At 41.9% G+C, this 20,410-nt stretch overlaps 1 protein-coding gene across 1 annotated transcript in view; it reads left to right on the plus strand.

Annotated features, from left to right (window-relative positions):
* The first annotated feature begins 7,805 nt into the window (after nt 1–7,805).
* The window catches only part of NHLH1 (nescient helix-loop-helix 1), a 70,322-nt gene continuing 57,717 nt past the window's right edge, over nt 7,806–20,410 (plus strand). The window contains exon 1 of the mRNA XM_069727418.1: nt 7,806–7,869. The gene's annotated coding sequence lies outside the window, so the exon portion shown is untranslated. The remainder of the gene's footprint in view (nt 7,870–20,410) is intronic.

A 20,410-nucleotide genomic window follows, 5' to 3' on the forward strand; every position in this document is an offset into this window, starting at 1 on the left:
CTCAGCATCAGCCACAGCAGCGGTCGCCATTCACAAACAAAGGTAGTGAAACATCACTTGCCGAAATCTGGATGCTTCTAGTCCTTGCACAGTCCTGTGCTCACCTCACTGCTCCATACGCTGGAATCTGGACACTTGAAGTCCCTTTGGTGGAGCACCACATGGTCCCGGTGCCTGCTTTACTGCCTGTGGTCCTGGGCAGCAGTCTCTATCCCCTCCTGGGGTTTTGCCAGCTTAGATTTCCCCCAGCCAGGGGCCCTTGCTGTCCCAGATGGGGACAGGCATCTTGCCTCAGGCCATGCTGCCTGGGCTCTGAGAAAAGCAGTAGCTTCCTGCTCCCAAGAGGCTGTAAGTCCAGCCCACAAAGTTAACCTGTATTGGCCCTGCCTCTAACACATATAGGAACATTACAGACAAAGCCCACCAATACATAGAATACAGTAACATACAGTAAAACATTAATACACATAATACAAAGGCATGGGATAAGAGGGTATCACATACTGTAAGAGAGAGAGGGGAAGCAATGAGGTTCTTTGCCATCTCCTTACACTCTTCCCTCCTAAAACATGGTCATCCTCGACCGTCAGGACCTAAAAGAAACACAGTCCTTAAAACTTACAGTCCATAAAGGAGTCCTTCATAGTGGCCCGATGGCGAACTTATTACACAGTTGTTAACCCGCCTCAATCCTTGGGTCCTCCTGATGGCATTCTCTCCCTCCCTTCTTTAAGTGGGCCACGGGCTTTTGACGGTGGTGGGCTGCATAAAACATGGGACTAGTCCAAGGGCAACACAGTTCAGTTCTGCAGCCACACACAGAGCCTACCGCAATTAACCCTCATAGGGTTACAGCCCCGTGATTCAGCAGGGGAGACGCAACAAGCACAAATGAAAACGGGGAGACGGGAAAAGTCAACTTTGGTCCATTGCAACCGCATTGGCCAACACTAACGCCTTAGTCCTTTGGGCGCCATACAGGGCTTCCTGTCCTCTTCAGGAACATGGAACAATCCCTGTTACTTTTCCACAGGTGCAACCGGCACCGCACAAAATTTTAAAGAGGCCACTTCAGTCTGTGCATGGCCACTGGTCATCTGGCCAGCTGCAGTTCCCCCGCCGGGGCACTGTAATTCTTTAACAATGTGGCGTTTTCGCCGCTTCTTCTCTTGGATCATGCTCTGGATCCACAGGGCCTCATATGCGATGGGCATCTGGGGCTTCTCCACATATGCAGCACAGGCACCGGCCAGGACAGGCGCCGCCGACACTGGGGACAATGGTGGAGATGGGGGTCGGGGCGTGACAGGAGATGTTGGAGGGGCCACAGGAGGGGAGACAGCTGCAGCCGAGGCGGTAGCTCGTTCATACGGATATTTTCTACTCACCGCCACTGCATCCATGGATGGCTGCATCCAGGAACACACTAACACACTAATGCATAGAATACAGTAACATACATTAAAACATTAATGCATTATACAATGGCATGTGATAAGAGGATATCACATAAGAGAGATAGGGTAAGCAATGAGGTTCTTCACCACCTCCTTACAGCAGCATGATACTGTGTGGGGGATTCTGGTGCATAAAAGTGTGTTGGAGCTATTGGGGACATCATACTGTGTATGAGGACCTGTGGGCTCATCATACTGTGTAAGAAAGGATATACTTTAGATGGCATGATGTTGTAGGTGGAGAACTGTAGAGGTATCATACTGTGTGGGAATCATATATCTTACTCTGTGGGAACACGAGAGGTTTTACTAGGGGCTCTATTTCTGTGTGAAAGTACAAGGAGAACATTGTGGAGCTAGTGGTGTGGAATAGCATAAAAAATACTGCTGCTGTCCTGTTCCTCATTTCTTTCTTTTGAAGTTGGGAGAGGTGTGCATAGTCCCAATCAAAGACTTAAGGGAATTGTTAAACATTACAAAAATAAGAAACAGTGCCACACCAGTCTAAGGGTTGTGTGTGGTGTTACAGCTCAGCCACTCAGAAGAGAATGGAGCGGAGCTGTAATACCACACACAAGTTAAGGACAACGGTGGCACTGTTTTGGGGAGCCATATTTTAATAACCCTGGACAACCAGCTCTCGAGCCCCGAGTCAATAAAGTATATTGAAGGGAGCCTCCATAGAGGTTTCTTCGATAAACTTTATTGGCATATTCCGGGAGGAACTTCTTCACCACGGTGAATGGGTGGTCAATATTTAGAAAAGCATGCTACTGTCTTCCAAAAGCAGTGCCGCATCTATATACAGGCTGTGACTAGTATTGAAGCTCTGATAATTAAAAACTGAGCTGCAATTCCACGTATGACCTGTAGGAAGGTGTGGCACTATTTGTGAAAGTCCTTTTTTAACACTGTATAAATCGCTTCACTTTCAATGTATCTTGATTAAATATATAAAATAGGAATACCCTTTAATTGCCTTTAGACATGAGCCATTTCCAAAGCTCGAATGTTTATTGGAGCTGTTGTCACATGTATTTTACAGACTTGACCACTGAGGGTCTGGCTCATACAGGGTTACATGACAATCGTCCTGTTTTTAACATTTGGTGTCCCGGTGGGTGGATGAGTCTTCTGGGAGATCCTCCATCTGTTAGATCTACTTGCTTCGCTAGAGGCAGGTAGGAGGATGTATTGATCGTGTTGTATTGCCAGATCAGTCACGGAGCTGAAGGACAAGGTGTCTCCTTGATTGTAGAAGATGCGTTTCATCTGCCTGTAGCATATTTACCTTAGTATGATAATGGACAGGATTGAGAGGCACCCAGGACATCAAATATGGACCAGAGACTTCTCCTCACATGCACACTAATTACTAATTGACCAGTTAAGGAGAATGACCCATTCTGCCCCAGCAGTAGATGGTGATCCAATGCTTGGCCCCTTCATCTAAAAGGATCCCCTGACATCCTCCAGACTTGCATCTGCATTAATGTCATAGGCTTAAAGAAAGCTCTTTGGTTTCGATGCCAGGGGAGAACAAGAGGAGAAAGAGAGAAGCAAGTCTCCCATTCTGATGAATGTTGGGTGTCCCAGTCGTGGCGACCCATGGCCAGTTGCTAGCGCCCAGTGCAAGGCAAGTGCTTGTGCTACCTACCCCATGGCCCGAGTCCATTTAACCAGTCCAGTATGGAATATTGCATGCCCCAAGCACATGTATTGTATTTTAATTAAATACTTATATAATTGCAATTTGCTCTTCAACACCCTCTATTTTTTCTTTTTCACAAAATCTGACAAAAACTTTTAGAAGTAAAAAGATATACTTTGTTCCATTTATTTCACCTTTTCAGCATATTTTTTGTATTTTTTGTGTAACTATTTTATTACTTTAACCCCAGCTCCAACCATAGCCATAACCCGCCTTAACCTTAACCCTAACCTTAGCCCTAACCATAGCCATAACCCTACTGTTAACCTTAACCCTAACACTAGCCTTAACCTTAACCATAGCTGTAACCCTAGTATGGTTTTGGAGAAAGTGTGTAGAAACATAAAATGTATTAAAATGCTAGTGGTTTTTATAGGGGTCACTTTTAAAAAGAACTTGAGACAGCTCTCTCGGCAAACCTCCATCTAATCTCTTACAATTAAAAGGGGAGGCAGAGAGCTGCGAGAGAACACAACGCAGCACATGTGCAGTGCAAATAATTAATTTCTGTCTCTTTCAGCCTCTGTTCACTCGCATACTGCCTATGCAGAGTGCAGCAGCCAATTACAAATTGTTCTCGACTGCTGCACTCTGCATAGAAACTGGCGGCAGGGACTTAAATGACAAAGTAGCCACCAGGCTGGGCTACATTTGGCTCAGTGGCCGCTGGAGCAAGCTAGTGCGTTTGACTATACAGAGTTCAGCAGCCATTTGACTATGCAGAGTGCAGCAGTTGATAACAAACTAATATTAACACCTGCGCTCTGCTGAGGAACTGGCAGCGGCGATTGAAACAGCAAAGCAGCCACTAGGCTGCATTTTGCTCACTTGCCGCTAGGGCAGGCTTGCTGTCTTTTTTTTATATTACAGCGTATTGAAGGGGTGATGGGAGTGTTGCACCCCTTATAAAATTTGGCATCAATAGATGGTTGTGGCAGTGTTTTATAAAGAAAACAGACATTTTTTTTAGTCCTTTGATAGCTTAAATTGTGAGGAGCCAGAGCTCGGTCATTTCAGAGGGAGTCGCCTTGGTGAGAGGACCCAATGATTTTAGGTGGGGGCTTGCTACAAATTACGGTATGTTTTTAGTAACGCCTGTGCATTACTATGAGAGGAAAGTTCTCTGGCAGTCAAAAAAAAGAGTTAATCATGAGCAACATGGAGGAGCACTGGAAAACAGATGGTGATAGACGGTCAAAATGAACAAATTGGAAGTTCCAATCATGAAATATGCTTCCAAAGTGAGTTGGTAAACAGGACAATCCAGGCCGTCACCAGAGTCCCATCTGGCTGCTCTCCCCGGGCTGCGCATAAAGTTCCCATCGGGAATGCGACCAAGAAGACTCCATGTCACCTCCGAAAACAGTCCTCAGTCTTCTCCACTGGCCGGCAGGATGCCCAAACTGCAGCCTAGGATCAGCTGGGGAGGCAGCTGTGAAATGCTACATGCCTTCCCGGCTGGAAAGAAGAAGCAGGAAAAGTGACTGCAGGGGGCAAATAGGAACTCATCCCAGAAACCAAGATGTGAGGTCCCTGTGGGTGGAGTACTCGGGTGATGAGGCTGTGCGGCATGGAGCATGTGAAGAATACTGGATCAAAACTCACAAAAAACTCTATTTATAACAGGTGGAGTATAGGGTGAGGGCAAAGTTAGAGTGCGGTGGGATTTCTCAACAGTTCTTCTTTAGTTTGGGTTTACATGTTGTGAGTGACCACAGTATCTTCTTTTGCCACCATTTTCCAAAACGTAATGAAAATTGGCACAACAACACCCAACAACACAACAGCAATATGTAAAGTGAAGCCTTAACAGGGAAAAGTTATAATGAGGGGACTTTCTGAAGTAATTTTTCCTTATTTTTGCGTTGCCGTTATTTGTGCCAAATTTATTAAAATGTATCTATCAATAGATCCATGTCTCCCCTGTGTAGTACAGTATGTAGACCACGGTGTGGTGCGTTGTCCTCTGGGGACCGCCTGTGTGTTTATCTAATGATATAACAGACTATCACACATGGAGCCTATGGCAGATTGTGTTTCCTTAGCATTGTGTATGTGTTTGTATATTTTGTGCAGGGGTTAATATCTAAGCGTGCATGTGTGTTGGATGTCTGTCTAGGCGCGTGTGTGTTCAATTTCAGGGTGGGTGATGTTATTGCCACAAGCTCATTAGGCCGATATTGTTTTTTAATCAGTGCCATGGCAACGATGATGCAAGCCTGCACTCCACACCTGATCCACATCGCCTCTCACCACCCTCTTCTTCTCCGCAGCGATGTCTCTACTGCAAGGCCTCTGAGACCATCTGTGTCAAGTTGGTGGGAGGGAGGATGTGTCCCGACTCTTCCGCATTGGAATTCTGACTAGAAAATAGGGCTGTGGACTTTCTGTAGACTTTACAACATCAGATTATTGTGGAGGTCATTGACTTCTTTAAAGGAGAATTGTCATCAGGACAGAATTCAGCAATGATGTTTCCAATGAACTAGTTAACATAATTACATTGGTGAATACCTCAGAGTGTGAAAAATTGTTGGTGAAATGTCTCAGAATTCTGATGTTCTTCAGGAAAGCTGAAGTGAAATCATTGCCACCTTCACCATCAGTTAACAGTCACCTTTTTCCCAAATTGTCCCTGTTAAAAAAAAAGAGTGCCAATCTTGGAGCTCCTATTCTGTATCTCAAATGGAGTATAGTGGAGTCCATGGTTCTTTGCAGTAGATCAGTTCCTTCCCTGTCTACATTTCAGAACTCATCAACATTACCCACTTCCATGACATCCACTATTGTACAACTTATCATGGTAGACCAGATACTTCACAGTCTCCTTTATAGCCTTCATCATTGAACTAGAGTTGATCAAAAAATATTTCCAAGACCCTGATCCAGCAGTCAAATTGTCACTCCCTGGACGTCTCTTGTGATTGCTAGACCCCTGCTACATCATGATGTTGTGGGGCTACGCACCCCATAACTTTGCGTAAGACCAAATGACTACATCTCACAAGATGTCGAGACATCACAGAAGCCTAGTAATCATAATAGGTGCACAGAATGTCTGCAATCGAGTGCCGGTAGATTGAGATCTCACTACCCGCTTCCAGTTGCCACATAGTATTAACGTGGATGATGGCCCTGTGCAGGTACGGACTGGGGCTGAACTTCAGTCCTGGCATTTGAAATCACACAGGCCCATGTTCTCCCCGTCCCCAAGCACTAGATGGGATATATTACTAATATTACCCTGGATAGAGAAAAGCAAGATTTACTACAAGACCAATATTTCTAATGATACCGGTGGCCTGCTGGGGTAAGTGACTGAGTCAGCGACTTTGTGCTCCGTCACAACTCTTAACAGTATGGGTGTATTGAGAACACCGATTCTGTTAACAACATTGCAGACAAGGCGGCCCATGAACAGACAGGCCCTTCTGGCATTTGCCAGAATTGCCAGATGGCCAGTCCGGCCCTGGCCCTGTGTCCCGTCCCTCGAATCGTTTTCCTTAAGCTCTTCAAGGAGTGTACCTCACACACAAGATGGACTTTTCGGCCGGATCTTCACTTTTAAGAGATAATCAAAGTGAAGTGGCCATCATGGAGATATGTTTGACAAGAAATCATAACTCTAGGTAGCATCTTGATGGTAGGATGACTTTTGAAATACAGTTTTACTCCAGGGCCTTCCGCTTCTGAAAGTGCACTGGACCCTGTATTGAGTGCTCCTCAATGTCTATAGCTTTCAACCAGGAACCCACCATAGCCATCAATCAAGGACAGCTCCACTTCGATGCATCATCTAGATCAGGGATAAGCAATTAATTTTTCCGAGGGGCCACGTATGAAACTAATCAATAGCTAGAGATAATGCCATGATTCAAAGAATTTCCATAATAAATAATAAGCAAAGTAATTGAGATCTTTCAGTCTGGAAAAAGTTTGAAAGCCAGTTATAAAGATTAGGAATTCCAGGAAACCACAGTGAGAGCCATTACCCACAAATGGCGAAAACATGGAACAGTGGTGAACCTTCCCAGGAGTGGCCAGCCAACCAATATTCCAGAAAAAATTGGAGTCCGGCTCAACAGGACTGGATTTTCCTTTTCTTTTTATTTGTCTCTGGTTCACGTCCTCTCCACATCCACTGCATCCTTCCGTGGAGGTGGTGTGGACTGATCTCTCTGGAGATAGTTCCGTATACAGTAAGGGGGCTTTATACTGTGTATAAGAGAGCATCATAGTGTGTATAGGGGAGCTGTACAGGGGGCAGACTAGGGACTTTATTAAATATAAAGTGGTCACTTATTGTTATAGGGGAACTCAGGTTACTGTGACTATCAAAGGGGCACAAAGGGCAATATTACTTTCTAGGGGGCAAAATATGGGCACTGTTTTCTAGGGCACTTGCACCCGACATTACTATATTATAGAGGGGTGCTTTAGAATTTAGAAGGCACAGAGAACCACACAGCAGGTGTAGTAATAGGGACACATACGGCAGCGGCTCAGTATTGGGGTATCAGCAGGATGAGGAGTTTGTGCAGGTTGGTATTAGATGGTGATGGAGCTGGAATGTGAGAAGTGAAACGTGTCTTTGTTGTATTCTCTGCAGCCGAGTCCTGGCTGGAAGAAGTTGTCATGTTGGTCTGGGCCAGATGGAAAAGATGTGAAAAGTGAACAATTCCATCAGAAACAACATCAGTGGTAAGACATTATCTGTAACTGTACTGTGATCTCTTACATGTTCTGTAGGGCAGGTATCTACCACTGACCATATGGCGGTAATATCAATGTTGGTCTTTATATAGAGATTATCTTCAGTAACATCGCTGTCATCTGCTGAGGTTCTCCTCCACTATTAGGGTGCGTCACTGAGTTGTAATCAAGGTTACCTGGTTAGGGGCCCACTCAGAAGTTTCGCCCCTCCGTGAACCAAAACCCTAGCTACGCCTCTGGTCTAAGTTAAGGCACCTAATTAATGTTGGTGGGAGTTGACGGACCTAATAGGTGTAAGCCCTTATTATTTTCCTTGAGCTGCTGCTACTGCACTGTGACACATTACTACCCTATAGTGCTATTCACTTTGTGCTAGCATATTCACTGGTACTTATTGTACCCTCAGGGTCACTTTTTGGCACAACCCTGCCCTCTTCTTTTCTCACATACAGTACAGACCAAAAGTTTGGACACACCTTATTTAAAGATTTTTCTGTATTTACATGACTATGAAAATTGTAAATTCACACTGAAGGCATCAGAACTATGAATTAACACATGTGGAATTATATATTTAACAAAAAAGTGTGAAACAACTGAAAATATGTCTTATATTCTAGGTTCTTCAAAGTAGCCACCTTTTGCTTTGATGACTGCTTTGCACACTCTTGGCATTCTCTTGATGAGCTTCAGGAGGTAGTCACCGGAAATGGTTTTCACTTCACAGGTGGGATTTCTTGCCTTATAAATAGGGTTGGGACCATCAGTTGTGTTGAGCAGAAGTCTGGTGGATACACAGCTGATAGTCCTACTGTATAGACTGTTAGAATTTGTATTATGGCAAGAAAAAAGCAGCTAAGTAAAGAAAAATGAGTGGCCATCATTACTTTAAGAAATGAAGGTCAGTCAGTCCGAAAAAATTGGGAAAACTTTGAAAGTGTCCCCAAGTGCAGTTGCAAAAACCATCAAGCACTACAAAGAAACTGGCTCACATGAGGACCGCCCCAGGAAATGAAGACCAAGAGTCACCTCTGCTTCTGAGGATAAGTTTATCTGAGTCACCAGCCTCAGAAATCGCAGGTTAACAGCAGCTCAGATTAGAGACCAGGTCAATGCCACACAGAGTTCTAGCAGCAGACACATCTCTACAACAACTGTTAAGAGGAGACTTTGTGCAGCAGGCATTCATGGTAAAATAGCTGCTAGGAAACCACTGCTAAGGACAGGCAACAAGCAGAAGAGACTTGTTTGGGCCAAAGAACACAAGGAATGGACATTAGACCAGTGGAAATCTGTGCTTTGGTCTGATGAGTCCAAATTTGAGATCTTTGGTTCCCACCATCATGTCTTTGTGAAAAGGTAAACGGATGGACTCTACATGCCTAATTCCCACCGTGAAGCATGGAGGAGGATGTGTGATGGTGTGGGGGTGCTTTGCTGGTGACACTGTTGGGGATTTATTCAAAATTGAAGGCATACTGAACCAGCATGGCAACCACAGCATCTTACAGTGGCATGCTATTCCATCTGGTTTGCGTTTAGTTGGACCATCATTTATTTTTCAACAGGACAATGACCCCAAACACACCTCCAGGCTGAATAAGGGCTATTTGACCAAGAAGGAGAGTGATGGGGTGCTACGCCAGATGACCTGGCCTCCACAGTCACCAGACCTAAACCCAATCGAGATGGTTTGGGGTGAGCTGGACCGCAGAGTGAAGGCAAAAGGGCCAACAAGTGCTAAGCATCTCTGGGAACTCCTTCAAGATTGTTGGAAGACCATTGCCGGTGACTACCTCTTGAATCTCATCAAGAGAATGCCAAGAGTGTGCAAAGCAGTCATCAAAGCAAAAGGTGGCTACTTTGAAGAACCTAGAATATAAGACATATTTTCAGTTGTTTCCACACTTTTTTGTTAAGTATATAATTCCACATGTGTTAATTCATAGTTTTGATGCCTTCAGTGTGAATTTACAATTTTCATAGTCATAAAAATACAGAAAAAATCTTTAAATGAGAAGGTGTGTCCAAACTTTTGGTCTGTACTGTATATATATATATATATATATATATATATATATATATATATATATATATATATATATATACATCCTGATATACATCATTTATATATTTTTTCCTCCATGTTCAGAGAATTCGGATCACACCATTATTTATTATCTATTTTCTATATATATTTTTGTAAAAAAAAAAATTTTTTTGGCCTCGTTTTGGCCTTGTAATTTTCATTGGTGCTATCTTAGGTTATACATACGTGATTGCAATTTATATGTATTTATTACCATTACCATTTTTCAGTCTCCGGTTTTCCCTTTGCTATATGTTTTTATTACCATATTTATTATTGACTTTAGGCTATGTGCACACGTTGCGGATTTTGTTGCAGATCCGCAGCGTTTATTCCTCATGGAATTGCACCAATTCCGTAAAGGATAGCTCAAGCAATGCTAATCTATGGGAATCCAGAATTGGTGTGCACTTGCTGCTGAAAATTCCGCACTGATTTGCAGCGTTTTATTTTTCGCAGCATGTCATTTCTTTTGCGGATCTGCAGCATTTTTGCACCCATAGACTTACATTGAGTCAGTCAAATCTACTGCTAAGCCACAGGTGTAAAAAGGTTTGTAGATTTCCGTGCCAAAAATGCTGTAGAAAGGAAGGAGGAAGAGTGTGTGGGCGGAGAATGTGTGTGTGGGTGGAGACTATGTGTGAGCGGAGAATATGTGCTGGTCTGTCTGCCGCTGTCTGTGTGTCTGCGAGTGTCTGTGTGTGTGCGGGTGTCTATGTGCGTTTGTCTGTGTGTGTGTGTGTAGGTGTCTGTCTGTGGATGTCTGTGTGTGTGCAGCTGTCTGTGTGTGTGTGTCTGTGTGTGTGTGGGTGTCTGTGTGCGGGTGTCTGTCTGTGCGGGTGTCTGTGTGTGAGTAACCAGGCATTGTCTGATGGGACTACTACTCCCATCAGACTATATATCTGCTGTCACATATAACAGTAGTCCCATCATCTGGCAGCTGTGTTCAATAGTAAAATTAAAAAAAAATTCATACTCACCAAACACCTAATCCCCGATGCCCGCGTCTCCTGCAACAAAAATGCAGGAGTTATTAGCTCCTGCATTTGTATCACTGGAGGCCGGGAACAGGGGTCACATCTCCCGATGTGACTGTTCTACACGTGAGATCATCGTGGGACACTCAGTAAATGGACTACAGCAGACAGTGAGTACTATATGTTGGTTTATTATTTCATTTTTGTTGTAGGTTGAGGGATTCGGGGATTAGGCGATGCAGTAAGTATGGTAAATTAAGATTCAATAAGGGAGTCTGTGTGATTATTTAAATTATAGGACTTTATTCTGGCTGTATCTTTATTTACCATATAACTATAGGATTAGTAATGGTTAGGTGTCTTATAGACACCTCTCCATTACTAAGCTGTGGGCTTGATGTCACCGGACATTACAAAGGTGACATCAACCCACAAATATTACCCCACTTACTACCGCTACAGGGCAAGTGGGAAGAGCGAGACTAATTGCCACAATTGGTGCATCTACAGTATAAGATGCACCATTTCTGGGGCGGCTGAGAGCTGATGCTTTTAGCCTGAGGGGTGCCAATATACATGGCCCCTTCCCAGGCTATTAATATCAGCCCGCAGCTGTCTTCCTAGCCTTTGCTGGTTTGATTTTAAAAGGGAACCCCATGTCAATTTTTTTCTGGGGTTCTTCTGTAAACTAGCCAGTAAAGGCTAAGCAACAGCTGTGAGCTGATATTAATAGCATGGGTATGGCTCCATCCCAGAATATTAACATCAGCCTTCAGCCATCGGCTGTCCAACTGCTGGTTATGAAAATCACGCGGGAGCCCACTCAGTTTTTTTTTTGAAAAATAAACAGATCTTGCATTTCATGCAGATTTTTGAGGGTATGTTTCCACAGTCAGTAAACGCTGCAGGTTGGACGCTGCATACATCTGCAGCTTCCAACCTGCAATGGCCAGATGTTACAGCATAGTGGATGGGATTTCAAGAAATCCCATGTCCACTATGCATGCACCGGTGCCTGCAGCTTCCCTGCGGAGACAGACATGTGTCGCATCTTTCCAGACCGCAGCATGTCTATTTATCTTGCGTCGACCCTCAGTCTCCACAAGATAAATATCACCCATCCAATGTATAGGGCACGATGATTCCGCACGGTTCAATGAACAACTGTGTTCAAAAGACAGCAGCGCTTTGGACACAGTGGACATGTGCTGCGTCCAAAGCACTCCCGATGACTGACCGTGGGGACATAGCCTAATAACAGTTGCTGTTTTTGTTACAGTGCGGCGCCCCAGGGTCCTGGTCGTCACAGTGGTATTGCCTTCCACTCGGGGAGAGTGATGCTACGTTTGGAGGCAATCAAGGATAACTGCATCCAGGTACCACAAAGATGCAACACAGTTTACACTCCAGGCCACCAGGGGGAGCTTCTGCTCCTATTTATTAGGTCACTCCCCATATATATATAACTGGTAGTCTGTAGGGAAAGTAAGTTAGTTCCAGACAGGAGTTCAGTTAGAAAGTTCCAGACCAAAGTCTGAGGAGGATGGAAGGTTAAAGGAGCTGGGCATGCCCTCAGAGCTGCAGCTCCCAGAAAGAGACGTTGAAAGCAGAATTGTATTGCAGCGAGTGTGAAAGGAAAGGAAGCAAAGGAGAGGATACCAGAAGGGGACCAGCTCTGCACAGGCTGCCTCCTTCTGAGGCGCAGGATCCCAGTAGCCGGAACTCCGAGGGAGTAAGGACCTTTATGCTTTACTTCAGAGACCGCAGGACAGGTAATTTCACGTTATCTGTCCTTCCCTACACCCAGGAGGCACGGTGGCACCCCTTAGAGAAAGGGGCATGATAGAGTCCCTATAAACCGCCTCAAGCCACCAGTCATACGGGTTTGTCCTATCCTATCCGGGGGACAGAGAGAGACATAACATCTACGACAGTTGTGAGGACCTTATGAGAAGCTTAGCAGTAAGGGACTATGACACCACGTCGCTAGAGGAAGGCTTTTATTTCCACCTGGACAAGGGGACTCTGGACTTGCCTCCAAACCGACCGGACTCTGCCTGCCCTGTGATCTGGTGCCCTGGACTGTGGATGCTGAAGTCTTCAGTAAAGGTAAAGAGACTGCAACCCTGTGTCCTTGTTCTTCTCTGCGCCTCTCACCATCCACCATCTATACACTGGGAAGCCCTGGGGATATACTTCACCTGTGGGAAGGTATACCATCTAGCTGCCATAACATCACCCCAGCAGACCCCTTAAAGCAGCGTTGGTCACCCTGACCGATACCACAGGTGGAGTCACGAACACAAACTTTATCCCTTTAAAGACCTTTCCCTTTTACACGGACATCCCAGGGCCACGGACCAGGCCAGCCACCGTGACATCCCCCTGTGAACCGCAGGACCTGGTACCGAATACCCCACGGACCCATGGGGGCGTACCAACAGCATATGTAGGTTAATTATGTCAATGCTGCTACATAGGCTGGTGACTGTGTGTGTGTCTTTATTTAATTGTGTGTGTTTCTTTATTTAATTGTGTATGTGTGTTTGTGGGTGTGTCTTTATTTAATATTAATGAGGGTATCTGGCTGAAGAGGTTGAACAAGGAAATGATATCACATTTTATTTTAATAATATATCTTTATTTAGCTTACAAGTCCGCATGAAAATCCGCTCAGAATATCAACTACAGTTTCTGCCAAAAGAGATAGAATCCGTGCAGAATTATACACAAGCAAATCTGCAAAGTGCTCACAAAATAATAATAATAATCTTTATTTTTATATAGTGCTAACATATTCCGCAGCGCTTTACAGTTTGCACACATTATCATCGCTGTCCCCGATGGGGCTCACAATCTAAATTCCCTATCAGTATATGTTTGGAATATGGGAGGAACCCCTCACAAACACCCATACAAACACCTTGCAGAGGTTCTCTTTGTTCGGTTTCTTCAAAATTTTCGAATGGTCTGACATTCATCTACTTAGCAACTATATGTCATCTACCATACAAATTGGTTGATATTTTACTTTTTGATATATAGGTATTGCTGCGTTCAGTACGTGTCTACCCTTGATGTTGGGCACATAGACATTAGCAGCTATAGACTGACTCGGATCATATTTGATTGTATAGAAGCTTTCTGAGCTTGTAATCTGAAGTTAATGTGAAGGGAGGTGGAGAAGGGTGACTTGTGACATCACCAATTGTGAAGGATGACACTTTCCCTTTTTGTTGATGGTGGACTCCGTTCATTAGCTCCTAGAGACAATATCTAATGCTCAGTCTCTGTCTTCTGACATGTTATCTCTTGAATAATATTTTCTGATACATCATAAGATGTGGTCTAATGGCATATCCACATCTTCTAACATGCCTCTGTCTTGTGACATGTTGTCTTCTAAGTGTTGTTTTCTCCTAAGTGATGTTTTCTTCTAATATTTCTTTCTTTGCTATGACACTTATTCTGACATTTCTCTATCTGTTGAAATGTTAACTCCTGAGTAATGTTGTCTACTGACATTTCTTTCTTCTGACAGGTTGTCTTCAGACTAATGTCATTTTATATGATACTAGATGGTGGCCCGATTCTAACGCATCGGGGATTCTAGAACATGTATTTATATATGTATATAGCAGCCACATAGTATATAGCACAGGCCACGTAGTATATAGGAGCCATGTAGTATATAGCAGACAAATACTACGTGGCCTGCACTATATACTATGTGGCTGCTATATACAGTACATACATATTGTAGAATACCCGATGCGTTAATACAGGCCACGCAATATATAACAGTCGCCACGCAGTATATAACACAGCCACGTACTATATAACGCAGCCCACGCAGTATATAGCAGCCACGCAGTATATAACACAGGCGATGTAGTATATAACACAGGCCACGCAGTATATAACACTGGCCACGTAATATATAGCACAGCCCACGCAGTATATAACAGCCACGTAGTATATAACACTGCCCACGCAGTATATAGCAGCCACGTAGTATATAACACTGCCCACGAAGTATATAACAGTGGCCACGTAATATATAGCACAGCCCACGCAGTACATAACACAGCCCACATAGTATATAACACTGCCTATGTAGTATATAGCAGCCACGCGGTATCTAACACAGCCCACGTAGTATACAGCAGTGTGGGCACCATATCCCTGTTAAAAAAATAATTAAAATAAAAAATAGTTATATACTCACCCCTGGGATCCACCGAAGCTCCGGCGATACGCGCACAGCTGCCGCCATCTTCCGTTCCCAGGATGCGTTGCGAAATTACCCAGATGACTTAGCGGTCTTGCGAGACCGCTAAGTCTTCTGGGTAATTTCGCAATGCATCGCAGGGAACGGAAGATGGCGGCAGGCGCAAGCGCATCGTTGGACGGCGGAGGGTGAGAATAGCAGGTTTTTAGTTTTTTTAATTATTTTTAACATTAGATCTTTTTACTATTGATGCCGCATAGGCAGCATCAATAGTAAAAAGTTGGGGACACACAGGGTTAATAGCAGCGGTTACTCTGCCACTCTCCTCTGACATGTTCTCTTCTGGCATGCTATCTTCTGGCATGTTCTCTTCTGAGGTTATGTTCTGCTGGTCTCTTCTGACATGTTCTCTTCTGACATATCTTCTACTTTAATGTTCTCTTGTTCTTTTTTGACATGTTCTTTTCTGACAAGTGATCTTCTGTCATGCTATCTTCAGACATGTTCTCTTTTAAATGATGTTATTTTCTGACATGTTATCTTTTGTATTATGTTATTTTTTAACATGTTTTTATTTTCTGACATGTTATCTTCTGACATGTTATCTTTAGACCTGTTATCCTCTAAGATATTATCCTCTGACATATTATCCTCTGACATTATGTTCTGCCAGTCTCTTCTAACATATTCTCTTTTGACATATCTTCTGATGTTATGTTCTGTCGTTCTTTTATTACATGTTCTATTCTGACAAGTGATCTTCTGTCATGCTATATTCTGACATGTTCTCTTTTGTCATGTTTTCTTCTGTATTATGTTATTTTTTTTAACAAATTATCTTCTGACATTTTATCTTCTAACATGTTTTTTCTGACATGTTATCCTGACCTGTTATCTTCTGGAATATTTTCTTCTGACATTTGTCTTATGACGTGTTATCTTCTGAATTATCTTAATTTTTTAAATGTTATCTTCTGACATGTTATCTTTAGACCTATTATCCTCTGACGTGTTTTCTTTAGACATGTTATTTTCAGATATCTTCTCTTCTAAATGATGTCCTATCTTCTGACATGTTATCTTGTATTGTTATTTTTTACATGTTGTTATCCTCTGATATGTTCTTTTCTGACATGTTATCTATTGACATGTTATCCTCTGGCATGTTATCTTCTGGCATGTTATCTTCTGACATTTCCCGTCTGACATATCTTCTGAAGTATACTATTTTCTGACATGTTATCTTTACACCTGTTATCCTCTGACATATTATCTTCTGACATGTTATCCTGACATGCTATCTTCTGACATGTTTTCTTTTGACATGTTATCCTGACATGTTTCCTCTGACATGTTATCTTCAGACATGCTCTCTTCTAAATGATGTCATCTTCTGCCCTCTAACATGTTCTCCTCTGACATATTATTCTTTAACATGTTACCTTCTGACATGTTGTCCTATGGCATGTTATCGTCTGACATGCTATCTTCTGATATGTTATCTTCTGACATGATATATTTTAACATGTTATTTCTTCTAAATGATGTTATATTCTACCATGTTATATTTTGTATTATGTTAGTTTTTACACGTTATCTCCTGACATGTTTTCTTCTGACATGTTATCCTGACATGTTATCCTCTGAGATGTTATCTTCAGACACGCTCACTTCTAAATGATGTTATCTTGTACCATGTTATCTTTTGTATTGTTATTTTTACATGTTGTTTTCTTGTGACATGTTACTTTCAAACATGTTCTCCTCTGACATGTTATCTTCTGACATGTTATGTCTTCTAAATGATGTTATCTTCTGACATGTTTTCCTCTGTATTATGTTATTTTTAATATGTTATCTTCTTACATGTTTTCTTCTGACATGTTATCCTCTGACATGTTATCTATTCAAAATGATGTTATCTTCTGACATATTATCTCTTCTAAATGATACTATCCTCTGACATGGTTTCTTCTGTATTATGTTATTCTTAATATGTTATCTTCTTACATGTTTTCTTCTGACATGTTATCCTCAGACATGCAGTTGTCTGACAAGTTATCTTCTGTATTATCTTATTTTTGACATGTGATCATCTGACATGTTATCTCTTCTAAATGATGATATCCTCTGACATGTTATCCTGTGACATGTTATCTTCAGACATGTTCTCTTCTAAATGATGTTATCTTCTGACATGTTTTCTACTGTATTTTGTTATTTTGACATGTTATCTTCTGACATGTTGTCTTCTGACATGTTATCATCTGGCATGTTATCTTTTGGCATTTTATCTTCTGTATTATGCTATTTTGACATGTTATCCTCTGACATGTTATCTTCTGACATGTTATCCTTTGACATGTTATCTTCTGCCATGTTTTCTTCTGATATTTCTTTTCTACCATGTTTTCTTCTGTATTATGTTATTTTGACATGATATCTTGACACCTATTATCCTCTGATATGTTATGTTCTGACATGCTATCCTGACATGTTCTCTTGTGACTTGTTTTCTGCTGATGTGTTATCCTGACATGTTATCTTCTGACATGTCATCTTCAGGAATGATCTCTTCTAAATGATGTCATCTTCTGCCAAGTTATCTTTTAAATTATGTTATTTTTTACCTGTTGTTTTCTTGTGACATGTTATCCTCCTGACCTGTTATCTTTTGACAAGTTATCTTCTGAATGATCTTATTTTTGACATGTTATCTTCTGAAATGTTATTTTTAGACCTGTTATCCTCTGACGTGTTATCTGCTAACATGTTATCCTGACATGCTATTTTTTGACATGTTATCCTCAGATATGTTGTCGCCTGACATATTATCTACTGTATTATGTTATTTTTGACATGTTATCTTCTGACATATTATCTTCTGAGTTCTAACATGTTATTATCGTCTGACATGTTTCCTTCTGACATTTCTCTTCTGACATGTTATTTTCTGAATTATGTTATTTTTTACATGTTATCTTTACCCCTGTTATCCTCTGACATGTTATTTCCTGACATGCTATCTTCTGACATGTTATTTTCTGAATTATGTTACTTTTTCACATCTCATGTTCTGACATCTCATGTTGTCTTTAGACTAGTTATCCTCCGACATATCTTCTGACATGTTTTCTTCTGAATTATGTTATTTTGACATGTTATTTTCTGACATGTTATCCTCTAACATGTTATCTCCTGACATGTTTTTTTTCTAACATGTTATTTTCTGACATGTTACCTTCTGAATTATGTTATTTTTTACGCTATCTTTACAATTGTTACTCTCTTACTTGTTTTCTTCTGACATGTTATCCTTAGATGTTATCTTCTGACATGTTATCTTCTGAATTATGTTTTATGATATCTTCTATTATTTTTTTACATATTGATATCTTCTCACATTATCTTTTGAATTATGTTATTTTTACATGTTATCTTCTGAGTTCTGACGTGTTGTCTTCAGACATGTTCTCTTCTAAATTATGTTGTCTTTTGCATTATGTTATTTTTTTACATGTTGTTGTCTTCTGACATGTCATCCTGTGACATGCTATCCTCTGACATGTTCTCCTTTGACATGTTACCTTCTGACATACTATCTTCTGATATGCTTTCCTTTGCCGTGTTCTCTTCTCACATGATTTCTTCTGACATTTCTCTTCTGATATGTTATCTCCTGAATTATGTTTCTTTTTGACATGTTATCTTCTAACATGTTATCTTTACACCTGTTATCCTTTGACAAGTTTTATTCCCACATGTTATCCTGATATGTGATTTTCTGATATGTTCTCTTCTAAATGATGCTGGCTTCTGAAATTTTATGGAATGTCATGTAATTTTTTGACATTTTCTGTTCTGACATGTTTACTTCTGAATCATGTCATTTTTTTACATGTTTTTTTCTGACATGTTATCTTCTGACATGTTTTCTTTTGACATTTTATCCTGACTAGTGTTGAGCATTCCGATACTGCAATATCGGGTATTGGCCAATATTCGCTGTATCGGAGTTCTGATACTGAGTTCTGATACTTTTACAATATTGAATGCCAGAATCGGAAGTTCCCATAATGCAATGAGACAGTTTTATTCTATTCAGCCAATGAGGATCCTAAGAAGTGTGGGCACATCCTGTTAGGCATGGTAGCCATGTTAACTAATGGCATGGCTGTGATTGGCTGCACAAATGATGTCATGATGGAGTAAGTGTAGGCGGTGCGTGGGCGGAGACTGCGTGTCTGTGTGTGTGCGGGGTCTGTGCGTGACCATCGGGGGTCTGTGCGGGCCTGCCGAGGGTCTGTACGGGCCTCTTGGGGGTCTGTGCAGGCCTGCTGGGGGTCTGGGCGGGCCTGCCGGGGGTCTGTACGAGCCTCTCGGGGATCTGTACGGGCCTGCCGAGGGTCTGTACGGGCCTCTTGGGGGTCTGTGTGGGTCTGCTGGGGGTCTGTACGGGCCTCTCGGGGGTCTGTGCGGGCCTGCCGGGGGTCTGTACGGGCCTCTCGGGCGTCTGTGCGGGCCTCTCGGGGGTCTTTGTGTGTGTGTGCAGGCATCGTCCGATGGGACTACATGTCCCATCGGGCTATGCCTACTACAATGACAGTGATTGACACATTAGCCAATGATGAGACAGTAGTAGTCCCATCATCCGGCTAATGTGTTGAATGTAAAAAAAACGCACAAAAATACATACTATATACTATATACAACATACATACATACAACATACATACATACATACTACATACATACTACATATATACAATATACATACTACATACATACATACTGCATACATACTAAATACATACAACATACTACATACATACTACATACATACAATATGCTACATATATACTACATACATACAACATACTACATACATACTACATACATACAAACATACAACATACATACTACATACATACAACATTCATGCATACAACATACATACTACATACATACATACAACATACATACTACATACATACACACATACTACTTACATACAACATACTACATACATACAACATACTACATGCATGCTACATACATACATACAACATACATACTACATACATACAACATGCATGCATACAACATACATACAACATACTACACACATGCATACTACATACATAAAACATACATACAACATACATACATACAACATACATACTACATACAGTACATACTACATACATACATACTACATACATACATACATAC

The sequence above is a fragment of the Ranitomeya imitator genome, chromosome 1 (genome assembly GCF_032444005.1).
Source record: "Ranitomeya imitator isolate aRanImi1 chromosome 1, aRanImi1.pri, whole genome shotgun sequence".
Lineage (NCBI taxonomy): Eukaryota > Metazoa > Chordata > Amphibia > Anura > Dendrobatidae > Ranitomeya > Ranitomeya imitator.